General features: G+C 32.4%; 1 pseudogene; it reads right to left on the reverse strand.

The window, feature by feature from the left end:
* Positions 1–7,190: 7,190 nt before the first annotated feature.
* Positions 7,191–9,581, reverse strand: LOC134251636 (uncharacterized; annotated as a pseudogene).
* Between the last annotated feature and the right edge of the window lie 1,022 nt (positions 9,582–10,603).

The raw sequence follows: 10,603 nt of genomic DNA on the forward strand, positions 1-10,603 counted from the left end.
ACGTGACAAAAACATTTTGACAGTTATTGATTTCCACTGAAACCAATATCCACAAGAAAGAGGAACATAGTAGTTTTATGCTGATTCACAACGTTAAATTCAAGAATGTACAGTTGGTTTTATTTAAAAACATGTCACGTACGAAAAACATTTTTGATAAATGTACTCTGTGTTGGATATTATTTATATGTATGTGATTTGCAGGATAGGATGTGGGCAACATATACTGTCAAGAATCTTGATGTTTTTGATCTTATGTTTGTAAAAAAAAATATTTTGAATTGTAATAAACAAAGTTAAAGTCAACTTTTTTTACTTTGTATATATTAATTATGTTGTCCAGACTTCCGCAGTATCAACTTGGAATAAAAAACATATTTATAATTTGTATAAGGCTTCATTAACTAGAATGGTTAACAGAAATTAACCTTTGAGGTAATTAAAGACGGTACTTAATTAAATTTAAGATTTGTAATTATTAGATTTTATTTCTCCTACATACGGTGTTTACTGGTTGTAAATATTAACTTTTTTGTAAAGTCAAGACAATGTGGGACATAACATCATATTTAAGTGCATGTAAAGTTGATGTAAAGGTTACCTTTTCCAACTTTGACTTTTTTTTCAGAAAAACTAATTAAAGGCATTGTAAATAATAAATTTACATTATCTTTACATGTTTTGTAAAGCCAAATTTTCATGCAGTACTGGTAGTCAGCCAAACTAGTTGTTGGACTTGGCCATCCCTGACAGGCCGCACTGGTAGTCAGCTGAGCTGGCCGAGGGACTTGGCTGGTGGTCTGTGTCCCTCATTTAGGGACCAAGCTGGTCAGACGTCTTGGCTGGCAGGCAGTGTGACTGGTAACTTTTTGTTGAAATATGCTTGCATCAAATCAATTTTCTTCAATTCTGCAAAAAAATTGTAAAGGTTCAAAATTTAGATATTTAGATTGTTTATTTCTAGCCCTAATCTGCATATCAAATTGAAACCACTCTTTAATATCAATTCATTCAATTTCATTAATTCATCCATAAGATGGAAAACAAGACAAATTAAAGATATATACTAACAAAATTAGTTTTAGATTGATAGATTTATTGAATTTTGAAATGAAAATAAATATTTACTTACCTTAAGCACATAATATTTTTTGAAGAATTTCACTCCAGGCCAGCACAGGAGTGAGATGCTCATGGAAAAAGCATATACCAATATGCTGCATTAATAAAAAAAAAATAGAAAATTAATCTTAAATTACTCATTCCATTACATTTCCGTTGCTGCTAGATTATGTTATAATCATGTCGATATTTATAAGGCTTCACATAATTATAACAGTTCAAGGAATCTTAAAACTATTTAAGGAATAGATGTGACAAAGAACAGCATAGTTTATCAATATTTTAAATGCTGAGAAAATAATATGTATTTAAAATACTTTTAATTTCTTTGCTTAAGTCTTTGTCATTCGACATACCAATCAAAACAAACAAGAAATACTAGATTCACACGCCTAGAATTTTGTTCATTCCAAATATTTCTTCTTTTTGTAATGTCATTCCAGAGGTACTTAGTATTTTTTACCGAAATCATTAAAATGTTAACAAAAATATCGCCTTACCAACTGGTTTATCTCCATTTTTCCATCAACACTTTCAACATCCAAACATTTAAATCGTCCATGAAAAAATCCGCGCTTTGTTGTTGACCAATCAAATACCACAGAAAATTCACGTGTTGAGAAAAAACTAAATAAATAATTCCTAATTAATTTATTTTAAATCCAAATTAACATGATTGTGTGATTTAAAACTTTACTTTAATATTAAAAAGCCAGTTGGTGTTAAAATTTTGAATTTATCAACAAACGGACATTTTTTACGGTGCCGCCATTCTGAATTTAATATTTGTGTATTTGTGAAAATAACTATTATAACTGGGTTTTTTTAATCAAGAAAATAATTAAATCCACATGCACTAGTCTTCTGCTTATATCTTAGAATAATTGGCAGTCTTAACGCGTGTTTGTTAAGGCAGCACATGGATCAGAATTCGGCTAATTAACACTTTTTTATAAGATGTAACACTAATAAATGGGAAAAGTCATGGATAAAACTTTTGCTATCATAATGCATTCCTTAGACGTCAATAAGACATATAAGTAGAATTTTTAGTTGTAACTTTAACATATCTGCGAATTTCCAACATCCTAATATACTTGAATATGTCTCTTTGTTGTTCTTTATATTTCTAGCCACCCACATTACAACTGATTTACTTCAGATTTCAAACAATCTGTGCACAATTGTACCATTGCGTAATACCACAAGCTTAAATTTACGAAAGTGTTGGTCACAAAGTTCACCTAGTGTAAACACCCGTATCACAGGGAAGATACACACATGTACACGGTTTTGCACACAAGAAAACTCCGTGCAAAATTTACATGGCTTCATGAGATAACAAGATTTTACTCTTTACATCTCTTGCAGTTCATCTATATTTCCTCAGAATGACGGAATTTATTCCAAAGTTCAGATGTACCTGCAAAATTTACAAGACAAAGATTATAAGTCTCAACAGGGACCTAGCTGGTCTCAATAATGCGTAATTTTAGAGAGAGAGAGAAGGAGAGATTATTCCCAACTTAAGATGAAATTTGCAGGACAAATATTGATTAGACAATAATGTTCATTACACACACACACACATGGCAGAGAGAGAGGGAGATACCCAAATAAATTCAGATGTAAATTACAAGTTTTTATTTCACATCCCTTCTGTTGAACTTCATTACTTGACATAACTGTGGACTGCAATGAATGAAAAATCATTGATAGTAAACAATAATATATTGTCTAAGACCCCCCTCCTTTTTTCTAAAAAAATATCTATACATACCTATTGAATTTTCCATCTGATTAGCAATAGAATTATTGACAAAGTTATGTGCTACAGTGTTTGAAAGAAAAAAAACGTAACATGATCAAAATTCATTTAAAGTAACACTTAAGTTTGTTCATTTAAAAAAAAAAGAGTGTCAAGTAGTATCCATGAACCCCCAAAATCTGTACATTTATACTTATTATTCTTGAAAATGGCTAAGACAACAAAAGTTACATTTTAGTTATACATGAAAATGACAAAGTCCAGAAAAGTTATGTTTTAATTATACATGAAAGTGGAAAAGTTCAAAAAAGTAACATTTCAGTTATTTTAGTTATAACTTTTATGTACCTCAGAGCCTAGGCATAACTAAGTTATACTTTAGTTATAACTTAGTTATAACTTTTTTTCGGTATGGGTAACCAGATGAGGTGCATAAACATAATTAAGCAATGAAGAAACGACATCAAAGATTTTTAAAATGTATTTCCGTTGAACATGAATGATCAGCACTAAGAATTTTTCACAGTATTAGAATTAATTTTCAACACACACGGAATTATTTACTTTGTATTTATCAAATCATTAGATTCGTGTTAAGGTCAAGATCTAGTAAATGAAAGGTGCCTACAGATTTATCAAACTTGAGAAATAAATTCCTTTATTAATGCTTTACAACTTTAGCTTGGTCAAATTAGGTGTTTCGGGGCATAACTTGTGCGTAAACAAGATGAAAAACTGTATTTTAAACTGTCATTTTCAATGAAAAATTAAGAAAACCAGTCATGAATATGGGAGTTTTTTTATGATTCGGCAAAGGAAATGTATACAGATTGCCTACAGTCTCTCAGAAAACGGTAATTAGTATGTTCATGGCCTCTTCTTTAAATCAATATCAAATTTAATATAGGTATCCGGTTCACTTTTCATATGATTTCAAATTGAATGACACGAAAATACCACATTTTCTACATAATTCATCTAAAGCCGTAAAGTACTGGAAAAAGAAAGTTGAAATTGATTATGACGTCATAATGGATCGTGCACCAAAAAATTAGTCTCAAGTTATTTACTAGATCTTGACCTTAAAAGTGCACTTCCAATGCTCCTAATTTTGCACGCTTTAAGACTCTTAAAATTGTCCATAAGACATCTTATATCTATCAAATAGGTATTTTTACATATATGTTTAAATTTTGAAAGCATCACTTTTTGACACGTTTCACCGTCAGTTGAATCTTAAACAACCTCACTTCCTGTAGCTGAATTTTTTAGGGGTCCTTTATCAGCAAATCCCCTCAGATTATCCTAGATTCCTCTCTGTTCTCATATATTACTCATAATTTACCTGTGTACTTTTCACAGTAATTTGATTAATTGACAGCCCATCTTTTTTTTCGACAGTGTTTTTCTTGCAGGTCTTGATATTGAATATTTTTAAAGCAGGTTCTGGATAACTCAGGCAATCTTTTTCTCTGTTTAAGCACTACTAGAAGTATTGTCCAAACAAAACTCTATAAGAATCAATCACTTTTTCTCATCAAATCATTATCTTATAAAATCAAATGATGAATTCCCAACCTTTTATCAAAAGTTTGCAGTTTTCTTCTGCTTTCAGGTCAAAAGGATTCAAAACATTATCTGAACCTCTGTAAATTTACTTTGGATTTTAAAATATTCTTCGTCTGATTTCTTGACTGTTACGTGCAATGAAAACGTTTGAAATGACATCAGGCCATGTTGTTTCGTGTTCACTAGTCCATGAATCAAAGGTGTGTTCGATAAGTAGGCTATTGTACTGTGTCACTGTTGGATATATGAATGGGCAAAATCCTATTATTATATTACAGCAACGTTGGATATATGAATGGGTTAAAGTTTTTTGTGGGCCCACAGTGGGGAATCTTTTTAAGTAAGACAAATAACTTGATAGTATTGAATAGTTTTAAGAAAACATCACCTCTGAACAGACAATAAAAAAATGACTAATATACAAGTACTTAAAAACAACAAAATGTTCATAAAACCTAAAAGTTATAGTACAAGATGATTACAAGCATAAAAGTAATCTAAAATTATAAAGTGCAAAAATAGAATCAACTTAATATCAACTTTAAAAATTCATAAAATACAGGTTGTGCCAATGCAAGTAGTACAAGGATAATAAATCATGATAATGTGTCCAAATTAAAATTACACGTTGTATGCATTTTAAAGAGATGAGTCTGAAGATCCCGTTTAAAAATTAAAAGTGACGTCTGAAAACGGAGAGCGTCCGGTAAACCATTCCACAAAGTTGCTGCTGCATGGTCGAATCGACGAGTTCCATATTTCTCTGTGACTACACGAGGTTTAACAAGTTGTTTTGAGTCACCAGAGCGTAGTGTCCTCGACGGTTTATAGACTATTACAAGTTCCTTTAAGTGTGATCATGAAGTATCCTAGAGTGTTTTGCAAGTGTATAAAAGGATCTTGTAATATGTTCTTAATTTAACTGGTAGCCAATGAAGAGATATAAAGACTTCAGAGATATGTTCATGGTTCTTAGTTTGGGTAACAATCCTCGCCTCTGCATTTTGAACCCTCTGTAGCCGTGATATATTGGTCTCTGTAATTCCATAGAGAAGCACATTGCCATAATCAAGTCTTAATATGATCTTATTCTGTAGCTAGTATATCACTTTTATTGGTGTGAGAGTTTTTACTGAATGATTTGTTTCACATGCCTTCTCTAACTGGGATGAAGAAATTAATTTTGAGCATGTGAATATTATATATAAGGTTGTAGGAGTTTTCTCCCTCTAAACAGAGCTCTAGTGTTTGATTACCTGAAAGCAGAGAATTGAAGTAATAATTTTGCCACATGTTTTTTTTTGTCTCTCAACGATTCAAATTATTTTAAATCAAATTTTTCATTAAAAAAAATCTCCCCTTACATGCATATGATCTTTTCTTATTCTACATGTCTAAGACATTTCCTTCAAAGAGGCCCGGTATACTTTCTTATTTTTCGGATAGATAATCAATTTACATACAAGGGCTGTTTGAAAATTATTGAGACATTGTGTATATTTTGCTGTCTAATGAATGTTTTTCGGTGAAAAATTGAAAATACGTTTCATATACACTAAGAATTAGTAAAACATTTACAAATATTAAGTATTTTACAGTGCAGGGAACTAATTTTGTTACATAAACCAGCATCAGGATCAGCATAAGCAGGATCATGATAGAACTAGCATCAGCATTTAAAAAAACAGCATTACTTGGATCAGCATCAGCAAGCAAAGGATAGAACTAGCATTGACCAAAGTGAAAACAGATTAAGGAAGGTCATTTAATACAAATTACAAATAAAAATTACCCCCAAAATTAATTTTAATGGCTTAAAATAGCGATGCTGTTTTTGAATTATCTACTTCCGGCAGGATAATCCTACTTTCGGTAGCATTACTAGCATTGACCTAGTTTCAAACCAGCATCAGGATAAGGATCAAACCAGGATCAGGATAAGGATAACTAGCATCAAAATCAGCAAGCAAAGGAAGCATCAAAATCAGCAAGCATAGGAAGCACCAAAATCAGCATTGATGCTGTAACAAAATTATTTCCCTACACTGTATGTACAATAGTATATAAATACATTAATAGTAGGGGTACCCGGAGCAGTCAAGAAATCAGATATTAAAAATATGTAACACCAACGCTCTAACTCCCCATGGACCCATAATAAGAGCCAAAAAAATAGTTTATGTATATCATTTTTCAGCTTTATTTCAAATTCATTCTGTACAACTTTGTTAGAATTTTGATCAGGAATACAGAGATTATAAAAGAAACTATTTAAAAAGATTAAATATACAAATATTTTATTAATTTTCTTGGATTCATTAAATTTTGTTTGAATTCATCAACAAAAGTCATGCGGAATTAAAAAATAATAAAAGTGAGATTATTAATATACAATACCTAACTTCCTTGTATATATTTAGTGAAATACATGATATAAACAAAAATAAACTGGCATATTTGTATATAGATTCCTTTAAAAAGATGAACCTCTATCTAAAGGTCACATCTCTATAAAGGCCACTTTTAATGTTTCATGTAGGTGACTGCTAAATACAGGTTTGACTGTAATTATGATAAGCAATGGTGCCTTTTTCATTTGATCATAGACTAGTTATTAGCTTTATAATTCATGTAATAAAACAGACAGAAAAGACAATATAAAATGAGAAGAGGATATGTAAATGATAAATCCCTAACAGGTAAACTCGTACAAATATCATGTGACATTTAATTAGTTAAGGAAATTCATTGACAAACTCTGTATTCTCATTTCTGTAGCTGTTTGTATTTTGTGGTATGGTTCTTGTCTGAGAGACTGTTGGTATGAGTATAGAGCAGCCTGGAGGTTCCCTGTCACCTGTTGACAGATCCCAGAATCTGCCACGATATGTCTCTGCAATCTTTACCTATAATCTGCCCATGATCATAGTGAACTAGGGTCTGTAGATCATCTAGGGCTGTTTGTGCTCGCATTGTCTCTGCATGTCTGTAGCATAGGATCTCTAGCATGTATAAGAGTATAAAGGGTGGGATGAATAATACAGGCCATTTATTCTGTAGAGCAGACTGTTGTTCTGGTATCAGTTCACTGATGTAATGTATTTTATTGTGAAGTCTGATATTCCCTGCTACAGCCTGTCTCAACTTTGTAGACCAGGACTGTCCTGCTACAGCCTCATTATACATTTCTATATCTACATTATTCTCATGCATAACATATGGCTGTGCTAACTTGACCTTGATCATCTCTAAAATAGATGAAACTTCCATGTACCCTAGTGTTGTGTAATAATACATGGCTATGTACAGCATGTCTGTAATACAACCAAACTTGGCTGCTAATTTCAGCATCAGACAGGACATTTTGTCAGCTCTATAACACAGTTTGTTTTCAGATGTGTAAGTTTCCATGTAAAATATAAAAGCAGTGTGCTGAAGGACCATAACAGTCATTTTCTGTAGCATAATGACTTGATACTGTGTCAGGAGGGGTGAACCTATCATCTTTTCTATTGTATGTAAATATCTAATGCAGATTTGTATGTTCAATTTGCATGGTATTACTAAATTACACATTTCATAGAATAGATTTCTATCAAACACGTCCTCAGAAATCAGAGTATTTTCCTCTGTACAGATGGAGTTTTTGGGGTTATAGAGGACATCTGTAATATAAGATCTAAAGGAGGGACTATGTAGCAGGAATGCTAAACCCTTTTCATACAACTCTGACAGTCTTTTAAATAGCTGATTTTGTTTGATGCCATGAATTTTACTCAGAAACATGTTGTTACCTGGAATGAAAAAGTTAGGGCAGACCCCCTCATACACCCATTTGAGGATGCGTTTGAAACAGACCCAGAAACCCAACAGAAGATTTTGTGGACACCAGTGAGGTATTGTATTTTGTTGAATCACCCAGAAAACTGCCGTCTTCATGTGATAGGAACACAGTAATTTATCATCAACACTTACTCCATTGTTAATTATTTCTGTTAAGATCAATTTGAGTAAGCCGTAAGTTAAGAATTGACAGTGATTCATTACATACACAAGTTTTTGTTCTGCTTGGGAGAAAGAAATTCTCCATTCGTGATCTTCATGATTTCCTAGCTTTTGTCCAATTGCTACAAAGTGACATCCATTTTTCACTATATCATCTACAACATTAGACCAGGGCCACGAGTGACATCTGTCTATCCATGAGGAGGCAGAGGGAGGCCAAAAGTCACTGACAAAACAGTGGGCATCATCAAGTTCTAGTGTTCTAAATGTTTTACTGACACAAGGTCCATGTTGAATGGGGTTAAAAGGTAGTGGCTCAGATAAAAGGTTCTGTATGTATTTAGAACTAGATATATACTGTCTGTTATTCATTCTAACACACGCTCTCTTAATCAATCTGTTCATGCATGGTGAAAGTAAATATAACAAAGTAAATCCTGGTGGACTTTCAGAACAGTCACAGAGGATCAGTGTTTGTCTGTGTGTGTTGTAATACTGAGACTGAGATACTTCCCAGATCACGCGCTTATCATTTGACCAGTACATATAGTCTATATCTGATCCCTTCAGTCTGAGTCCTTCTCTGCGACTTCCACTCACCATCTGTCTTAACCCATCACTTGTCATTTGTTTGTCTACCAGTTCACTGATGTCCATCAAATCTCTCCTCATAGCCACCAGTTGTGAGGTCCCCACTTTTCGACACAGTCCAACAAACACTGACTCTGATATGCGTTCTATGGATTTAGTACTAAAAATGATTGAAGTGGAATTTATATTCTTGTATAATTTATGTTTCGCTTTTGTAAATCTATAATATACTGTAATTATCATAATTGATAATTTTTACATTCATAAATCATTAAAAAGCACTTCCTCAACTGAATCAGTTATTTTTCAACTCAAATCATTCATTTTCGTTAAATAGTGAAATTTATATCTAACTATGTCTAGGATGTACATTATGTTTTGAATTCAGTGGTGTAAAAAGTTAAAATAAATTTTACTTTAAACAAATTCCACAGATTTCAATGATTCAGATGATTTAGAAATTGTTTTTAGTGTTACAAATACTTGTCATGAAAACTTACATTTGTGAGCTTCTAATGAAGTCCATTTTCAGAGTGGAATATTCCTTTCTGCTAATGTGTAGTCTGGTGTGAAGTGACAGATTTAACCTGTTGTGCAAAGTGTGTGTAGACAAGGAGCTTCCTCTCGATAAGTATTGAGGTCAAGCTCAGACATTTACAATTCTAATTGCACAATTGAATATAATATTGTAGACGTATCTCAGTTATATCATGATGTGTAACTCTGCTTAGGAAATATGGAAACTTCCTTACTGAATCAAATTCGATCAAAATGTTGAAAATGTTTGTCAAATATGGTTTGCAAAAATGTTGTATGTCCTGCTTACCCAATATAACTCAAGTTATCAATTTCGTTTCCTGCATGTATTATGTTGCTTTCGAAAAAAAAATTTCTGATGCAGAATTGAAATTAATAACCTTTGAACTTCGGCTTAAAATATTTCCAGCTATGGGATTAGTTTTGTCCTTCAAGGAAAAGTGTAGCATAGTAAGATAGGTATAAAATTGTGGATTGCTACCATGAATATGGCCGGGGCAGATAGTGTTTGTTATGTCCGTCTTCTGTCTTTTCCTCACACTTTGCATTTAGCTCAGTTCAAAGTTCAGTTTCAAAGAAATTAAGATATTTTCATCAAATTTCATATTTTTTAGATATTAATGAGAGTCACTCAGGTGACCTATTGCTATCCGATTTCTGCCGTTGACTTGCATCACAGGGGAATCAGGGGTTTTTTGGGTATATAGTGAAAATATATTAATTCTTTGAAAATCTTCTCTGCTCCTAGGTATTAAATAACTAACTAAGTACATAGTTAGGGCCCTTCAAGGATTTGCTTTATTGTAATCACTCTGTCTGTCCGTCTGTCATTCTTCCTTTCACAAATTTCCTGTTTTTTTTTCTAATAACTTTTTATCGTTGCCCAATCAAGTTCAAATTCAGTAGTTCAATGGGCAGAAATACATATTTTGATGCTAAGTTTGGTTCTCTATGTCTTCTGATTTGGAGCTGGGGTGGTGGGTAGATTCCTTAACTATGCATAAAAATGAA

Source organism: Saccostrea cucullata, unplaced genomic scaffold (assembly GCF_032062105.1).
Source record: "Saccostrea cucullata isolate Sc308-1 unplaced genomic scaffold, CSIRO_AGI_Scuc_v1 ctg1705, whole genome shotgun sequence".
Classification (NCBI taxonomy): domain Eukaryota; kingdom Metazoa; phylum Mollusca; class Bivalvia; order Ostreida; family Ostreidae; genus Saccostrea; species Saccostrea cuccullata.